Raw genomic sequence first — 20,750 nt, 5'->3', positions numbered from 1 at the left:
GGGAAAATAGGAGGGAATGAAGGGAAGAGGAAGAAGGTGTGTGTATATGACATGGGTAAGAGGGAAAGGGAATGGGAAACAATAGGAAACTACTTAGATTGAAGAATAAGAAGAAGATGAAACCAGTTTAGGGGATAAACATAGTGAAAGTGAAACACAGTGGTTAGGGACAAGTGTGTGGGGGTATGAAAAACAATCATAAAATAAATCTGGAAGAAAATCAACTGAACTGTACTAAAGCTGACTTGATTGTATTGCAGTAGAATTGATTTTTAATTGATCAATAGGTCATTTAGGTTTAACTGACCTGATGATAGTAGATATAAAATGGGGATTTTAGCACAATTCATGTGTGTGGTCCCCATTTCGTCATTATTCATTCAATTTTATCGAATAAAATTATTTTAAATAAAAGTGTGCTACTAATAAAATCATTTTATTTTCAGATTTTAACCAAATAACATCAATAAATATATCAATTAAAATTATTAATTTAACTGAATATAAAACCATTTAAAACTTGCATAAAAGAAAAGTAAAATTTTTTGGTATTAAATCTTAATCATATAAACATATTTTTAATATTTAAAATTTTTAGTTGTCAATTTAATTTTTCATTCCTAAAATGTAGTAACTTTTTTGTTTTTCATTCTTAAAAACTTCACCTTTTATATATGTATGTTCTTCATTAAAAAAACTGAATAATAAATTCTTTGATTGTATAGCTATATTCCTAATGATCACCTTTTAAATTCATAACTTCAGTAATATTGAAAGTATTTTTAACACAATTCTCAATATGTAATGTATACATGATAAATAACATTTATCGAATAACACTTATCAAATAACAATTTTGATATTTCTTTTAAAGTCTATTTTATTTAATATTTTATACTTCCTCAAACAATTTAAAAATTTTGAGAACACTTGTTTTCTTTTGAGTAAAAATCTCTCGGTGTACACGCCGCGTCAAATCAGGATAAAACTCCAAGCTTTCGACCACTACCTCCACGGTCATCGTCAGGGCTAAAACTGACTGTTGTGAACTAGCGAGGTTCCCACTTTTATATGCAAAGGACGGCTTCTGATTGGCTGGAATACATCAGCGATATGGCGCGTAGTGAAGTGGTGCCCTCTACTTCCATAGATGTAGTTGCTATCCCGCGTTGCTTGCAGCGCCATCCCTTGAATCAGGAGGTAAAGTGCGAGAAGTTTTTCTCTGCGATTTTTCTTTATCCAGTGCACTCTTCCAAGTGTTGCTAAGTGCATAGCCATCGTCTCTATTAAAGTTATTATCGCTAAGTCCAATTTCGACTGCTTCCCAGATCACAGAGTCCCAGTAATTCGATGTGTGGGCTATTACTCTGGTTTCTTCAAATAAAATCTTATGCTTGTTAAGCAGGCTATGCTCAGCCACCGCTGATTTTTCCAAATACCTGTATTTCAGGTGGCGTTGGTGCTCGATGCAGCAGTCGGCAACGGTTCTTACAGACTGGCCCACGTGATTCTTGCCGCATTCGCAAGGAATAGTATAAATTCCCGGTACTCTTAAGCCGAGACTATCTTTGACTGGTCTCAACATTTCCTTAATTTTCCTAGGTGGTCGGAAAACTGGTTTTATTCCTTGCCTCTTCAGGACTCTGGCTATCTTGCTCGTTGTAGCACCGCAAAAAGGAAGCCGCGCTATGTGTTGGTCCTCTTCTTGTATGTGGCCGGCATCGTGTCTTACTTTCTTGGACAATACTGATTTAATTTCACCGGCAGAATGACCATTCCTCTTGAAAACAGTCGTCAAATGGTTAATCTCGGGACCGAGGTGGTCCTTGTCGGAAATAGTCCTGGCTCTGTGTACTAAAGTATTCAGCATAGCTCTCTTCTGAGACGGATGATGGAAGCTATGGCTATGCGCTCAGCAGGAAGACAAGGGAGCTACTAAAAAACTCTGGCCTCTCCGACGAACTGGTGAAGAATCTACGGCCGAGAGCAACTCGGCCACCAAGACTGTACGGTTTGCCAAAGGTTCATAAGGAGAACGTCCTGTTGAGACCGATTGTTAGCGCTATTGGCTCTCCTACGTACAAGCTTGCAAAGCACTTAACTAAATTGTTGGCGCCTATAGTTGGACACTGCCCACATCATATTAAAAATTCAAAAATGTTTGTTGATATCATAAAACAGATGAAGATAGGCCCAAGTGATATCATGGTCAGCCTCGACGTGGTTTCTCTGTTCACCAAAGTACCTGTGGATGACACGTTATAACTGTTGGCTGCTCATTTATCCTCAGAAATTTTGAAGTTGTTCCGGCATACCTTGACGATCACTTGTTTTTTATACAGTGTAAATTATTATGAAATGACGGATGGAACAGCCATGGGTTCGCCACTGTCACCAGCAATAGTGAATTTTTTCATGGAGGACTTCGAAGAACGAGCCCTGAGCAGTGCTCACCTCCGCCCATCATGCTTCTACAGATACGTCGACGATACTTTTTTAATCTGGCCACACGGCAGCGACACGCTGCAGCAGTTCGTCGAACATCTGAATGGTGTACATCCAAATATAAAATTTACATTGGAGGTAGAGAAGGAAGGGAAGTTACCTTTTTTAGATGTGTTGGTAGAGCGAAAGCCGGATGGACGACTGGGCCATTCTGTGTACAGGAAGCCAACCCATACAGACTTATATCTGCATAGCCATAGCTTCCATCATCCGTCTCAGAAGAGAGCTATGCTGAATACTTTAGTACACAGAGCCAGGACTATTTCCGACAAGGACCACCTCAGTCCCGAGATTAACCATTTGACGACTGTTTTCAAGAGGAATGGTTATTCTGCCGGTGAAATTAAATCAGTATTGTCCAAGAAAGTAAGACACGATGCCGGCCACATACAAGAAGAGGACCAACACATAGCGCGGCTTCCTTTTTGCGGTGCTACAACGAGCAAGATAGCCAGAGTCCTGAAGAGGCAAGGAATAAAACCAGTTTTCCGACCACCTAGGAAAAATTAAGGAAATGTTGAGACCAGTCAAAGATAGTCTCGGCTTAAGAGTACCGGGAATTTATACTATTCCTTGCGAATGCGGCAAGAATTACGTGGGCCAGTCTGTAAGAACCGTTGCCGACTGCTGCATCGAGCACCAACGCCACCTGAAATACAGGTATTTGGAAAAATCAGCGGTGGCTGAACATAGCCTGCTTAACAAGCATAAGATTTTATTTGAAGAAACCAGAGTAATAGCCCACACATCGAATTACTGGGACTCTGTGATCTGGGAAGCAGTCGAAATTAGACTTAGCGATAATAACTTTAATAGAGACAATGGCTACGCACTTAGCAACACTTGGAAGAGTGCATTGGATAAAGAAAAATCGCAGAGAAAAACTTCTCACACTTTACCTCCTGATTCAAGGGATGGCGCTGCAAGCAACGCGGGATAGCAACTACATCTATGGAAGTAGAGGGCACCACTTCACTACGCGCCATATCGCTGACGTGTTCCAGCCAATCAGAAGCCGTCCTTTGCATATAAAAGTGGGAACCTCGCTAGTTCACGACAGTCAGTTTTAGCCCTGACGATGACCATGGAGGTAGTGGTCGAAAGCTTGGAGTTTTATCCTGATTTGACGTGGCATGTACACCGAGAGATTTTTACTCAAGAAATACGTCGCGAAAGACTTCGTAGTCACTTGTTTTCTTTTGTTTGAGTAATTGTCTTTAGTTGCTGGATTCCTATAAAGATAATTTAAATCTTTAATTTCACAGCTATTTTGCATTTATATATTCTCCATCATTACTATGTTAACATAATTTTTAAATGATAATAATATATTCGAGTACTCATGACTTGGTATTGGTTTTAAATGTTCTTTTAATAATATTGAGAAATATATTTCCCATGTACATACAGAATTTAATTTTTATTATATTCTTTTATATTCTTTTAAACTAGATCTGCTCATTGTTTTCTAACCATCTTTTGCGAATTTTAGTGAATTGAAATTATCAGTTGTTTTCCCAACCTTACAATTAGGAAAAATAAAATCGTTAATGATAAAATTTGTACTGAAAAGGGAAATAATTAAATATAATGATAAACAACTTTTAGGAATATAATCGTCTTATATTATAACATTATTTTGTGAAACCTAAATATTATGAGAATTGTCAAAACTGTGACATTTCACCAAAACTTTATCATTTTTCTTTTTTTATGTTGTTTTCAAAAAGATATACATCTGAAAATTTTGTTTTTCAATGATTGTTCTTCAAAACTTAGTATAAGTTATGACAGGATTAAAATGAATGACTCTTTCAGTTTCGGTAATTTCTGATGATCAATTAGCTTTGTAATCTTTTTTCAAATATTCATTTTAATTTGCTTATTCTTACTTTATAACATACTTAATTTTTGATTTTATTATGTTCAAAATTTGTTAAATGTACAGTCTGTAATATTTTTTTCGTTTCCTTTATTTCTATCTGGTGGCTTTACATTTATTTTTGAATGTTTTCTATTCTTATATTCATCAATTCATTTAGAAACTAAATCGATCCATTTATAATTTCTACATGGGTCAAATTATTTCCACATTATTTATTTTAATGTTCTATTAAATCTTTCAATAATAAAAGCTTTTAATTCCATATAAGTTGAATAAGGATTAAATTGATATTATTTTATAAGTTCTTAAAAACATTTATAATAAATTCTTTTCAATTATCTGTTGGTCAATATCTTGAATGTCCTTAAATTTTTTCCAGAGGTATCAGCTACATTGGCTTATCTCATAAGTTATGACATTTAATTGTATCTGAAACTAATTTTATATATATTCTTTCGCATATTTTTCATAATTTTACCAAACACTGAATTAATCACCCATTTATAAAACCTTGTTCAAAATGTTTTTTACTTTCATTTAAATTTATAAACGTTTTTAAGCAATCATATTGTTCAGATTTTAAAATTTTATGTATTTTTGTTGTCTTTATTCCTGATGATAGATATTTGTTTTAGATATCTATAATGAATGACATAATTATGTTAATTATCTAATGTAGTTAATAATTTTATTGTTACTTCTTGGTATAATTTTATTTTCAGGTGGTTATAGTAAATCTTTATGTATGTTATTCTTTTGGATACTGTAAATCAACGTCAAAAATCAACCTATTTTATAAGCAGCTGAAATTTCACTTACTCATGTAGAATAAAAATAGTTTGTTCACCACTTTCAAATACATCAATGGTACATATTATCTCAAGGTGTAAACATATACATTATTTTCATCTAAATATGTTGAAATTATGACATAACATTTATCACATACATTATATTTTAAATTTCTTAATTGGTTTATAAATAGAGTTAAAACCAATTTTGATGTATAAATGATAACCCAAATTCTATTTATTGTTTGTATTAAATTGATTTATTCTTTAGTAATATAATTATTGAATTCTGTTAAAATACTTTCATATTCAGCTTGTTTGGAAATATCTTCTAATTGTTTTTCTTAACATTGTTTAGTACCAGCAATATAATTATACATAGGCCAATCTATTCTACTTATCAATTATCTGTTGGTCAATATCTTGAATGTCTTTAAATTTTTTCCAGAGGTATCAGCTACATTGGCTTATGTCATAAATTATCACATTTAATTGTATCTGAAACTAATTTTATATATATTCTTTCGCATATTTTTCATAATTTTACCAAACACTGAATTAATCACCCATTTATAAAACCTTGTTCAAAATGTTTTTTACTTTCATTTAAATTTATAAACGTTTTTAAGCAATCATATTGTTCAGATTTTAAAATTTTATGTATTTTTGTTGTCTTTATTCCTGATGATAGATATTTGTTTTAGATATCTATAATGAATGACATAATTATGTTAATTATCTAATGTAGTTAATAATTTTATTGTTACTTCTTGGTATAATTTTATTTTCAGGTGGTTATAGTAAATCTTTATGTATGTTATTCTTTTGGATACTGTAAATCAACGTCAAAAATCAACCTATTTTATAAGCAGCTGAAATTTCACTTACTCATGTAGAATAAAAATAGTTTGTTCACCACTTTCAAATACATCAATGGTACATATTATCTCAAGGTGTAAACATATACATTATTTTCATCTAAATATGTTGAAATTATGACATAGCATTTATCACATACATTATATTTTAAATTTCTTAATTGGTTTATAAATAGAGTTAAAACCAATTTTGATGTATAAATGATAACCCAAATTCTATTTATTGTTTGTATTAAATTGATTTATTCTTTAGTAATATAATTATTGAATTCTGTTACAATACTTTCATATTCAGCTTGTTTGGAAATATCTTCTAATTGTTTTTCTTAACATTGTTTAGTACCAGCAATATAATTATACATAGGCCAATCTATTCTACTTATCAATTATCTGTTGGTCAATATCTTGAATGTCTTTAAATTTTTTCCAGAGGTATCAGCTACATTGGCTTATGTCATAAATTATCACATTTAATTGTATCTGAAACTAATTTTATATATATTCTTTCGCATATTTTTCATAATTTTACCAAACACTGAATTAATCACCCATTTATAAAACCTTGTTCAAAATGTTTTTTACTTTCATTTAAATTTATAAACGTTTTTAAGCAATCATATTGTTCAGATTTTAAAATTTTATGTATTTTTGTTGTCTTTATTCCTGATGATAGATATTTGTTTTAGATATCTATAATGAATGATATAATTATGTTAATTATCTAATGTAGTTAACAATTTTATTGTTACTTCTTGGTATAATTTTATTTTCAGGTGGTTATAGTAAATCTTTATGTATGTTATTCTTTTGGATACTGTAAATCAACGTCAAAAATCAACCTATTTTATAAGCAGCTGAAATTTCACTTACTCATGTAGAATAAAAATAGTTTGTTCACCACTTTCAAATACATCAATGGTACATATTATCTCAAGGTGTAAACATATACATTATTTTCATCTAAATATGTTGAAATTATGACATAGCATTTATCACATACATTATATTTTAAATTTCTTAATTGGTTTATAAATAGAGTTAAAACCAATTTTGATGTATAAATGATAACCCAAATTCTATTTATTGTTTGTATTAAATTGATTTATTCTTTAGTAATATAATTATTGAATTCTGTTAAAATACTTTCATATTCAGCTTGTTTGGAAATATCTTCTAATTCTTTTTCTTAACATTGTTTAGTACCTGCAATATAATTATACATAGGCCAATCTATTCTACTTATCTCCTATCTTTAGGAGGAACATAAGTCTTAGTAAGAGGGAAAAGTTTATTTAATTCATTCTGAAACTTTTTATTAAATTTTCTATTTACTTTTTTTCTTTTCTAATTAATTTTTACTAAGTTTTATTATTTTATAATCCAGTTCCTTATTAAAATTTGAATCAATTTTTTTTATTGAGTTCTACATTTATTTGTGATTAATTTCATTAAATTTTCTGTTTCATTTCAAATTTTTTCTAATTCTTTACATCAATTTGTATATTAATTTTTTTGTTCTGTTACTAATTCATTATTAATTTAGTTTTCTATTTGATTTTTAGTTATTGTAATTAATTCTTATTAATTTTGTATTAGTTTTTAATTTTAATTGTTGATTAAAATGTAATTGTAATTATTGTAAATTCACAATTTTTTATTCCAATTCTTCATATATTAATTTATTGTGAAAACTATATTAAAATATCTTGTAATTTAAAATTATCTGATGATAGTTTTAACATGAATAACCAAATGACTGTAAATAAATTCATCAAAATTTTGTACACTTTTAACATCATGATAAATATATTTTTTCGCAACTAATTAGTTAATTCCCTAAGTATATAAAGGGTAACTGGATCAAAGAGAATATGAGCATTATATATTTTATAACAACATGACCAGTGTGTACAAAATAATAAGAAATGTCTAAATTAACTATTCCAACTTCTAATTTTTTGTTTAATTAGATAATTAGTCAATCATAGAGACAATTCTAAAATGTTTGACTTTTAATTATTCAAAAAGATTTTATAACTCAAAATTTGACAAAGGTTTAGTCTTTTTATTAGTTTTTAAAATTTATTAGTTCCAGATCCTTTCTTTTCCATTGTTAAATAATGTCTATTCCATCCTTCCAAATCATTGTGATTTTTTGTTTACTGTGAACACATGGTATAATAACTGCTGCACTACCAGATATTGAACAAAGTGCTCCTAATGCTGCTAATTAAATAACATCATTATAAGTAAGTAGAATTTTGTGTTCCTTATTTTATTTTTGTAGTTTTTCTAACAAAAAGAAAAAAATAATCAGTTTGTTGATTCATTATTATTAGATAAAAAATTTTATTTTAAAAATGGGTAAAATGAAATTTTTCCTCAAGAAATTTAGGTCTACCAAATAATTCTTCCTACGCTTATGTTCATTTCGTGATTTTAAACGAATAACACAGTTAAAAGGAGATATCAGTACAAATCCACGTAATTTCATTAAAAAGTATCCAATTTATGTAATGAGTATGATTAGAAGAAAAAAATATATTGTAGCAAATCGCAAAATATCTATGAAATTATGTGATCTTTTAATGATAAAATTCCTACTGACACCTGAACTTACATAATTCTTTCTAGGAGACAGAATTTAACTTACAATGTTGAACATAGGACATTACTTGATAATTTTTAAAATACACACACTCACACACACACACACACACACACACACACACACACACACACACACACATATATATATATATATATATATATATATATATATATATATATTGTTTCATGAATGATAAGTCTTTATAAATAACATATAAACAAATAATCTATTAACATTTTTTGTAAATAATTAAACTTCTTTCTTCTTTCAAAAAGTAATTTAAAATTTATGATTAATTTTGTATTACATGATAATTCACAACTTTTCTAAAAGTACAGAAATAGAGAGTTTAATTATCTTATTTCATCCCACATTACTACACAAATTTTTGTTAGAATTATAGAATTTCAATTCATATGTATCTTCATAACAATTATCTTTAATATAATCAATAGCATTGTTATGTTTTATACTTTGCAAATGATCTATAATTAATGATCATTTAAAAAATATCTGCAAATATAACATTCAAATTGTTTCTATCTAGTTTAATATTTTGTTCAACGAAAATAATTTTAACACCTTTAATTTCTTTCCCTACAGTAGTGATATTCGTATTTGCTATAATTTTCAGATTTAAAAAAATGGGAAAAGATTTGGAAGATCAAATTTATGAAAAATTTTATGTCTTATAAGAAAAAATTACTAGTTTTTTAATAATAAAGAAATTGAATTACAAAATTAAAATTTATAATATTTTAGAATAATTAAAGTTAAAAATAAAAAATTAAAATGTAAATATTAAAGGAATAAAAATGTGTTTATATATATATAGTCTCAAAAACTTATTGATTTTTTTCATGTGTGGTGTTTTTAATGCATTTATATTCAGTTAATTTGCATTTTATTATTTATTGATGTAATTCAGTTAAATTAAAAGAAAAATGTAAATAAACTATGTTTATTATCAGTACACTTTATTTATAACAATTTTATTGGATAAAATTGTTTCAATTATGATAAAATGGCGCCCACACACATAAAGTGTGTTAATGGCACATTTTATTTGTACTAATGACTTCTGAAGTTACATTATTCCGAAATCCAGTAACAGAGTTAACATTTTTCTTTTAGGAGGTCTGTGTAGAATTTTAAGGGTGCCAGTTGTTGGCTCACAATGTTCAGTAGCTCTCAGATAATCATCAAATGGGGAATTGTTAATATGATGATATATTAACAGTGCAAAATGCCCTATTTATCAATATACATTGCAGCAGAGACTGTCTTTTATTTGCTACATGGTTCTTAATGGGTCGTACATGCAAGCTTATAATATTATTTTCCAATTCAGCAAACAACACTCTGCAGGTTCTTAAGAATATGGAATAACTTTTCAGCCTTTTGTAAATGTGCAGTTTTATACAGCCACGCGACCTTGTAGAGGACATTTGGATGTATTTCTCTGTCTACTTCCTGAATTATAGCTGACTTTAAACTGAACTCTCTTATGAACTTTTTTTCCTGATTACCTCATTTTTCAGTCCTACAGTCCTTAATGCTTACCTGCACATGTGCTCATTTAAACTTTATTTGCAAAAGCACCATGTTAATATGGAACATATCTGGAATATTTCTTTAACTGTAGAAGCAACATTTCTTAAACATCAGGATCAGTTTCTAATTTTATACACAGTTTATAGTTATCTAAAGTGAGTGAAAATTGCAGCGATCTTCAAGATATTTACTGTACCAATGCAGGATGTGGACACATAGTTTATAACAAATAGAAGTTTGTGTCTGGCTGTGATTTTGGTTTCAGATGAGTCATTTTCCTTTTGTTAGGTGTTAGAAAATACAGTGTGCAGTTACATTTGCATGCCATGTATCACTTCTATGAGGAGTGATACGTTAACACTGAGAAATTGTACTACAAGAATTTGGTTACGGTTTATTTTGATTTAACTTAGATTAAATGTCCCTTTATTGTTGAGTTGCACTTTAAAAGTTAGTTCAGAAGAATGTTTTTGGCCCATTAAAACAATAGATGTATCACAGATTAAAGTTAGACAGTATTGGTTGCTTCCAGTCTGAACACTGAAGTATTTTAATAAGTAGAGGCAATATGACCTTGTCTAACTCTGACCACTGTATTGATTTAGCCAGCTGTAGGTGGTCCTATAGAGTGACGTTGACTCTGAACCACAGTGCAATTCGACTTTTCTCATACTAACAAATCACTGTCAAAGCAGTAATAACTGTCAGAAATAATCCTAAAACCATGTCGAAAACGAACCCCAAAATGTGCAAAATAGTTGACAGTTGATACTTGTTGACAGTTGATATTTTTAGAAGTATCACATTGCACTATCTCTTTATTCAAACCAGATAAATAACTTTCACAGCCATGAAACTGTCAGATGCACTTATGTCTACAAATTACAAATCTTTTGGTGGTATGCATTAAGAGTATGCAATGCAATACTCCACTATTTGTAATATTTTAAATGACTTCCTCTTGTTGATTGTAAGACATGTATGTGTGTAATTTGCATATGTAATGCCTGCAGAGCTTAATTGTAAAGTATGGAAAAAGTTCCTACACAGAAGGCATAACACAGTTAATGAATTCAACAATTAACAGAGTTGGAAGAGATAGAAATCAGGGTTAGTAGGTTGTGCATCAACTACTTCTGCTATAAAAAGATGTGATTTGACACTTGTTCCCACCTCTGCATCTCATCTATGCTTAAAAATAGTGCATAGTCACTGTACACGATAGAAACTCATCATGATGAAGTAGACATCCTAAAATTGCAGGGGATTGTATTTATTATTTAAGTGTAACCTAACCATAAGGCAGATATGGGACAATAGGGAACTCAAAATATGAGTCAGGTCGAGAATACAAAAATTTTATTTAATCTCATCAAGTGAACAATTGACAATGAGTACAAGAGCAGTGTTCTGACAACTATGGCAATCCAGGGTGAGTCACTAACTATTGTCACCTAGAAAACTCCAGAAGTATGATAGTAGCTGAAACGTTTGTGGGACAAATGTTACATGGGACAGTGGGGGCTATAATATGACTTTGGTTTTTTGTTGCTAGGTGGGGTCGCATCAGAGATATGAAGGTCAACTTTGTTCTTTTAAATGGGATACAATAGTTTGGTACTCATTTTCTGATAGCGAATATCGAGACAAATCCAATGATGAGTAACAGTAAGGTCTTTGAAGGTCCACCAAGGTCACAAATATGTTATGAACGTCCATTTACAGAATGTTTTCGAAGTGATGACCACTGGTATCAATGCAGTGCTGCAATCTTCTTATCATCAATTGAGTGGTATTCCTGATCACTTTTTCACTTATCGAAGCACATACTCTGACAATTCTCTCTTGTATATCGTGCAAATTGTGAAAGAGAACACATTTACAGCTAAGATTTTCGTCGGTTTGCCTCGTCTGGAGGCTTCAAAACGATACTGTGAGTATATATGTAGGTCATTACTTCTGTTTCTAGAACAAAGCACAAAATCTGATCTGAGACAAAATCCCATGATGAAGGAGTTCCTTGAGGGATGTAGAATTAGTCACGATTTACATTACCAAAAAGGACATTGTAGACCTTAATCTGTTCTGGTATTAACATTAATCTACCTACCATTGTGCGGATTAGTATTATTCAAGCCTACACTAGCTAAATTTAACTAAGAAAATTAAAAACAAAGCTGCTACTTTGAAAGAACATGTTGCCTCCACAGTTATACTAAACAGTAGCTGATTATCTCCTACTGGTAGATCGTATTACTTGATTACCCCTGCTTTTATCAAACAAAACAGCTGATTCCATCTCTAAATTATTATTTGACATACAGCTCTACAAAGAACACTCTTACCCGCCACATAACTGGCAGAACTTTTTAATTCTTTTATCAAGATCTTCTGACAATTTCTAGAAAGAGTTATTTTATTCATTTAAATTGGTAGGAGTTCCCCATACAGATAACTCCACCCTGAACACACACAAAAAGCCAAAGCATCAGGAAGATTTCTTTGTATGTCTTGTCATGCATCTATGTACATCACATTTCACCTGCGACTTGTTTTTGTTGCCTGCAAGGAAAGCCATTGAGTCCATGTATCAGGGCGTGTGTGAAGAGTTTCAAGGTTTTTACAAAGCGTTCTGTACAGATTACAGTTATCTGCTTTACACAATATTCTCGCTGTTCAGTTCTGTGGAAAAAACACTTGATTCATTTTAAGTACCTGCCCCAGAGGATAATTCCTTATTAGGTAAACAGAATTTGTTTAACATGATCGTTATCAGTTTCATTAAAATGCATCAACTTCTTTAGCATCTGCAAAAGGCTATATGCTATGTGGTAGAGAATGAAGAGTTCTGTCTTTACTGGTAAGTTGTCAGGGATAATGGTTTCTGGTGACTGAAACTTTACTGTTACTGGCCTGCTGATAAAACGTTCAACAGATTCCTTTGGAAGCAATAAACCCTACACGAAAATGAAAGAATTGTTGGTAATAATAGAAGCACTTCATTTATCATATTGGTGTCGTAGAAAAGTAGTATTTATGCAAAAACTACATCCTTGTACTGTACCACTTAACACAGATCTTTTACAATCAGCTTTATTTAATCCAGTTTTTGTTGCACTGGAAACACAGTATGAGGAGGAAGAAGAAAAAAATAATAGTCCAGTCATCCTAAAATTTAAGTTGGTAACACAGTTTTCAGACACAGAAATTTGGAAAGTGATATTCTGAATTACGCACTGAAACAAATAGAAGGCATTATTTCTCACTTGTCAGCAAGAGAGTTTAAGAAAAATATAGATAAAGTTTACTGAATAGGACTCAAATTCATTAATTTATTCCACACAAACAAACGCACAAACACGAAAACTACAAATGTTGATGGTGTTGAGACAGCAACCAGCCACAAATTTATTTTCAGTTCCTTTACTCAAAGGGTACTGTCACCGGTTTCGTATCGTTATAATTCATCTTCAGGCGGTTATCATGCTTTCATTACAACATGTGGTGCGTTTTTTACATATTAATTGTCCTAAAATATAAATAATACATAATTATAAGCACGCCACACACATGGCTGCGTTACAGATTTTCACTGGATGTGACTCACGTGATGTAAAGGATGAGCCAGACAGTGAGAGATTTTACTTTATTATATGAGCCTTCCAAACGGTAACTTCATTTTTCCATTGCGGCCAAGCCACGGCCGGCAGTGTTAGCTGCCTGTAAATTCTTTCGTCCCACGGTTTAGTAACAGAGGAGAGGAGATTAATGTTTAACGTCCCGTCGACAACGAGGTCATTAGAGACGCAGCGCAAGCTCGGGTGAGGGAAGGATGGGGAAGGAAATCGGCCGTGCCCTTTCAAAGGAACCATCCCGGCATTTGCCTGAAGCGATTTAGGGAAATCACGGAAAACCTAAATCAGGATGGCCGGAGACGGGATTGAACCGTCGTCCTCCCGAATGCGAGTCCAGTGTGCTAACCACTGCGCCACCTCGCTCGGTGGTTTAGTAACAGGAAGTTAGCACCGATGAAGGGCACTTTATTCACGCGCCTCTCTCATTTGCTGACGAGGTAACGCCGCCCCAGGCGTCGCTTAGCAGGCAACGCTCTGGAAAGTTCCATGCCGCCCGCACGGTTTGCTCGGTCCTGACCAATCAGGGCGGAGGAAGCCGCGTGGTGCGTCGAACATACCCGGCCGCACGTCGCCGGGCTCGCTCTCTTGTATTCTTGCTCACGCGCGAGTCGGATGCGCACCCTGTAGCATTGTACATCTCCCGCTTCTCCCGGTGCTGCGGCACTGTGGACTTAGTTTTGGCAACTTTCGGTAGCTTCGCGAACAATGTTCGCCAAATTATAAGCTCTGGCTCACCCTCACCTCCCGATGCATATGTAGCCCTTTTGAACATGCTTTAGCCAACAAATGGCCTTTCTCTAAAAATTACCCTATGTCGTTTTGGAGTGTTTGTTTTCATTACATTCGTTGAACGGATGTGAGTACATTCCCACTGCATTCTTATCGTTGCACAAGTAAATTTTTCTCATTGTTTCTGTCTCAACACCATCAACATTTGTCTTCAAGTGACAGCCACGGTCTCCAACCATGTCATCATATGACAAAATTGCATGGAACCTACAGATCAGCTGTAGGTGACTTGACTTCAGCAGCTGTAGGTGCTATCACATATGTATTTAATTCTATTTTCAAAACAATTGCAAAATCATTGCTAACTAACGAAACTATTTTTATATAGACACTTCTAATCAGAGCACAGTGTAGCTTCTTGCTGTGGAGTCTCACTTCATCAAGTGCCCTTATTTTACAATACTCAAAGTGTACAGCTTTCTTTCAGTTGATGAATGTGATTATCAAGAGGAGGACTGTTTGAAACATGTTTATTCAGTTGAGGGGAAACACTATTTCTTATGTCCTGCAAAGCTGAGGTAACTAATTTCTTAAAAGGGTTTCCCACATTAGAAATGGACATTTGTCTAATACTTTCTGACCTATTTTGAGCAGATAAATATGATCATTGAATACAATAGACAGGCTACCTCTGTTTCTTCTCTTCAAGATACCTGTACTAGCAATTTTAGAACATTATGGAATTTGCTAAATGCGGCACTCAGGCTTATTCTCCACTATCCTAGCTAAATACAAAGTGTAAGAAACTGTATGAGCTATATAATCATAGTCGTTATTTATTACAATGCCAGCGCAGTTAGCATTAGTAGATGTATCAATCTGAATGTGTGCCAAATATCTCTTGGAAGCTGCTTCAGACTGCTGGATGGATATTCTGCTCTTCACGACTTATCACAGCACTAAAATACACTTCCAGCAGGTCTTGTCTGAGTTTGTATGTCAGTACGAAAGTCCTTAATAGTGGAGATTTGCTTCTGACGGCGTCATACGCAACTAAATACTGTTAATTATACCTATAAAACCTTGTTGAGTGAACCAGTAAAGATCCTCCAGAACATTCTTTTAACACAAACTGGCAGTCTTTTACTTGCGTTACATACAGCCATCACTAAGTGGCAGTAGTTGTAAAATATATATTATTTTTTGCGTAAAAACCGTGTAAGAGGTCCATGACAAAGGAATTTATTGCTAGCGTACTCGAGCAGGTGTAATTTCGATGGATTGCTCACGCGCTGCCTGCGATATGTAAGCTATAAGAAAATCTCAGACCAGACAGCAGTGTTGGCTTTCTTTCGTTCATTCCGACGGTGAAATTTCCATTTCTTTTACACGTTATTGCTTTCTGAAAACGATGAATGTGGGTTAAATGGCTCAAATGGCTCTGAGCACTATGGGACTTAACTTCTGAGGTCATCAGTCCCCTAGAACTTAGAACTACTTAAACCTAACTAACCTAAGGACATCACACACATCCATGCCCAAGGCAGGATTCGAACCTGCGACCGTAGTGGTGGCGTGGTTCCAGACTGTAGCGCCTAGAACCGCTCGGCCACTCAGGCCGGCGAATGTGGATTAATATCTTGCATTTAAATCATAAACCCATTAAATGAAAACTTGTTTTCATACAGCGTAGCATGACAGAAAACGTATTTTGGCCACATGTCAAACCGATAACCATTGCTATAATATTATGAATTTAGGAAAAATCAGGCTGACTACACTACTATATGTATAACAGCAATAGGCCTAAGGCAAATTGTTTTCTTGTTACAATCAGTGCTTCATTTTAGCTACAAATGAGAATAACTCTAACTGTCAACTCAACTACACATCATGTTGTAATGACACAAACTCAGCTCCCTGTTCCGAGTCACGTGACGTATATGTTGGTTTCAGAGTAATGACGTCACGGACAGTCTATATTATTTATGGTCTACTGTGTTCGCAGCAATATGATGACCTGCATTACTGAACACTTGTTTTCTTTTCTTTTCAGGTGATTCAGTCAGCCTGGGAATCCTTTTCCGTGACTGACACGCTGCATTCGCGCGCCTAGAAAAAGCTATTGATATTTCAGCTGAAGGTGAGTTTTTGCGGATATCTGTGTCTTGTTACAGCACACTGCGCGCTTGAAATGGCCCACGGGGAGCTGTGCAGCAGCAAAGGTGCAAATCACGTGACTCGTCACGCAGCAGACTCGCAAGTCGATGAGTGCAATTTGCTTTGTTGTGTGCCAGTTACTGTTGATACTAATTTTCCCGTGTTCTCATTTGCGCGTAAATAAGCCTAATGAAGAGGCATCGTGGTATCGTGTATTACACGTGCAACTAGGACATTTGAACTTCCTAGCAAATTTAAACTGCATGTCGATTTGGTATCGAACTTGCTGTCTTTGCTTTAGGCGGGCAAGTACTTTACCATCTGAGAAACCCCATCACAGCTTTACTTCCGCCAGAACCTCTTTTCTGCAATGTCGTTGCTTTCATGATTGCTAGTTTCCCGAGGTATCTACGAGAATTTCTGTGATGTTTAGGAGATAGGAGAAGAGCTACCGATAGAAGAACAGCCGAGACGACGAGTCGTGAATCATGCTTGCATTGCTGATAGAGCACTTGCCTGCGAAAGGCAAAGGTCCCAAGTTCGAGTGCGTTTCAGCCACACAGATTTATTCTGACAGGAAGTTTCAAAACAGCACATACTCCGCTGTAGAGTGGAAATACATTCTGGAACTAATACACTTAGTTATTATTCTTCATTATAGCGTTAGTTGGTACCAACGACACAGACCGAGATCGTGATACCAGAGCGCCAACAGTGCGATGTCAGGCAGTTACGCCCAATTCATTGGCTCCGTCTTCCATCCAGTGCAATTACACCCTGTAGGCGACATTAATTAACACTGAAATTTGATTGTTTATTGCACGGAGATGGAGGATATAAACGGGGTTTATAAATGTGTTTCATTGAAATCAGATGAATGATCGGCGGAGCGTCATACCATAATGAAATTATCACGCTAACTAGCAGTTCATTTTCGCGTGTACCAGTTCCTTTGGCTCCTCAGTGTAAATCCCCCACTTCCCGCGTCTCTCTGCACGTCGTTAGAGTGGCGGGATATTAGAGTTTCAACAACTCTAATCAGTGCAGAATGAACTCGACTGTAGTAAAATGAGACCAGGCGTTTGATAAAGCTGATTTTCCCGTATTTTTGGGACACTTAGGTCAAGTTATTTACGTTTCTCCGTCTTTTTTGCGGCAAATGTATACGCAGTAAAAGAACGTGAAGGTGGTAGCTTTTGCGTCGTAGCCTGACAGCTATGCATATCAGTGCTGCACGAAATGTAACTTGTGGTTACAGACTCTACGCTAGATTGATGGCCGAAAATGCTGAGAGAGCGAACTCAATTAACGTGACCACAAAGTAGTATCGACAGGTCGACAGGACATTAAACACTAATATCCCTCCATTTTTTCAGTGCAGTATTGAGTACCGACGGTCACAACGACACACAATAGAACAGCGTTCTGAGTCAAAGTCTAGGTCAGGAAAAGTGAGGAACAATTTCATTTAAGAATAAGCGTAGCTAGGGAATCCACGAGGAGACACGACCTGCCGATCTGCCTGCAAGGCCAGGTATTTATTTCCTGTAGAGGGGCACAAACCACCCCACCCCACCCATAGGAGACTTGCAGCAGCGGATGAAATGCACGTAACACAAATAATACACTGAAGCACCAAAGAAAATGGTATAGGCATGCGCATTCAGTTACAGAGATATGTAAACAGGCAGAATACGGCTCTGCGTGTGGCAGCGCCTTTATAAGACAAGTGTCTAGCGCAGTTGTTAGATCGATTGCTGCTGCTACAATGGCAGGTTATCAAGATTTAAGTGAGTTTGAACGTGTTGTTATAGTTAGTCCACGAGGGATGGGACACAGCGTCTCCGAGGTAGCGATGAAGTGGGGATTTCCCCGTAGGACCATTTCACGATTGTACTGTGAAGCCGGTTAAGCATCAAATCACAGACATCGCTGCGGCCGCAAAAAGATACTGCTAGAACGGGACCAACGGCGACTGAAAAGAACCGTTCAGCGTGAGCGAAGTGCAGCACTTCCGCATATTGCTGCAGATTTCAATACTGCACCATCAACAACTGTCAGCGTGTGAACCATTCAAGGAAACATCATCGATATGGGCTTTCGGAGGCGAAGGCCCACTAGTGTACACTTAACGACTGCGCAACACAAAGCTTTACTCCTCGCCTGGGCGCGTCAACACCGATATTGGGCTGTTGATGACTGGAAACATGTTGCCTGGTCGGACGGGTCTCGTTTTAAATTGTGTCAAAAAATGGTTCAAATGGCTCTGAGCACTATGGGACTTAACATCTGTGGTCATCAGTCCCCTAGAACTTAGAACTACTTAAACCTAACTAACCTAAGGACATCACACACATCCATGCCCGAGGCAGGATTCGAACCTGCGACCGTAGCAGTCGCGCGGTTCCGGACTGAGCGCCTAGAACCGCTAGACCACCGCGGCCGGCTAAATTGTATCGAGCAGATGGAATTGTAAGGTATGGAGACAAGCTCATGAATCCATTTACCCTGCATATCAGCAGGGGACTGTTCAAGGTATGGATAAGTCTGTAATTGTGTGGGGCGCGTGCAGTTGGAGTGACATGGGACCCTAGATACGTCTAGATACGACTCAGACAGGTGCCATATACTTCAGCATCCTGTCTGATTACCTGCATCCATTCATGTCCATTGTGCATTCCGACGGACTTGGGAAATTCCAGCAGGACAATGCGACATCCTACACGTTCAGAAATGCTACTAAGTGGCTCCAGCGACACTCTTCTATCTTTAAACACTTCCGCTGACCACCAAACTCCCAAGACCTGAACATTATTGAACTAGTCTGGGATGCCTTGCAACGTGCTTTACAGAAGTTATCTCAACCCTCTCGCACTCTTATGAATTTATGGGCAGCCCTGCAGAATTCATGGTGTCATTTCTCTCCAGCACTACTTCAGACATCAGTCGAGTCCATGAGACGTCGTGTTGCGGCACTTCTGCGTGCTCACAGGGGCCATACTCGATCTTAGGCTGGTGTACCAGTTCCTTTGGCTCCTCAGTATAAATCCCCCACTTCCCGCGTCTCTCTGCACGTCGTTAGAGTGGCGGGATATTAGAGTTGCAGCAACTCTAATCGGTGCAGAATGAACTCAACGGTAGTAAAATAAGACCAGACGAAACAGAATTTATTTGAAATGTAGTGTTTCAGAATCATATTAAAAATGTCAATGGCCTGGGCTCTGTGATTAACGCCGACTTAAGGATGTAATAGATTCGCTGTTACGGTGGACTGGATACTCTACTACAGAGGGAATAGTGAAGAACTGTGAAAATGTTTGCCGTCTAAGATGGGGATTCTATCCCCAATTTATGTAGCACAGTAACTGCAGCAAATACATATAAGTATATTCACTCAAAACCTAGTGACTCCGGAACGCGGTATAGGTCAAAGGCAGCATCAAAAAGTGCCATACACATTACAGTAGATCAGAAGAACCTCACACACCGGGTGTTTGACTGTCACAGGTACAAACGAAAGGGGCGCGGGTAACGAAAGTATCAAATAATCCTAATGAACGCAGATTTGGTCACCAATGATATCCCTGATACGGCGTATGCATAAGTGTAGGTATGTCAGTGTTACAACAGCGTTAATGTTTAAGGCTATGTTTATTTCGAAACACCACCAATTACAAAGCGATAAATTGCCCTCGTTTGAGGCCATCCTCATTTCGGGTATCTAAGTCCTGGTAAACACCACTTCAACAACAAGTGTATCAGTCTTGCCACTATCATGGCCTCCCATGTCCCCCGATTTTAAACTGTTGAATTATTTTTTCGTGTTTGGGGATATTTAAAGGCTTTGCTGTATTCTACCCTGTTGAAGGTATCGATGAACTTCGGGAACCTATTGTGGATGGCTATGAATGCGTTCAGTACACGTCTGGGTTTTCTGAGCGTGTACATGTATCGATGAAGAGGTATGCTGTAGGCTGCATCGACATTAAATGTGGCCTTGTG

This window comes from Schistocerca nitens, chromosome 4 (assembly GCF_023898315.1).
Source record: "Schistocerca nitens isolate TAMUIC-IGC-003100 chromosome 4, iqSchNite1.1, whole genome shotgun sequence".
Lineage (NCBI taxonomy): Eukaryota > Metazoa > Arthropoda > Insecta > Orthoptera > Acrididae > Schistocerca > Schistocerca nitens.
The sequence above is the reverse complement of the archived record's forward strand: the minus strand, read 5'-3'. Positions refer to the sequence as shown.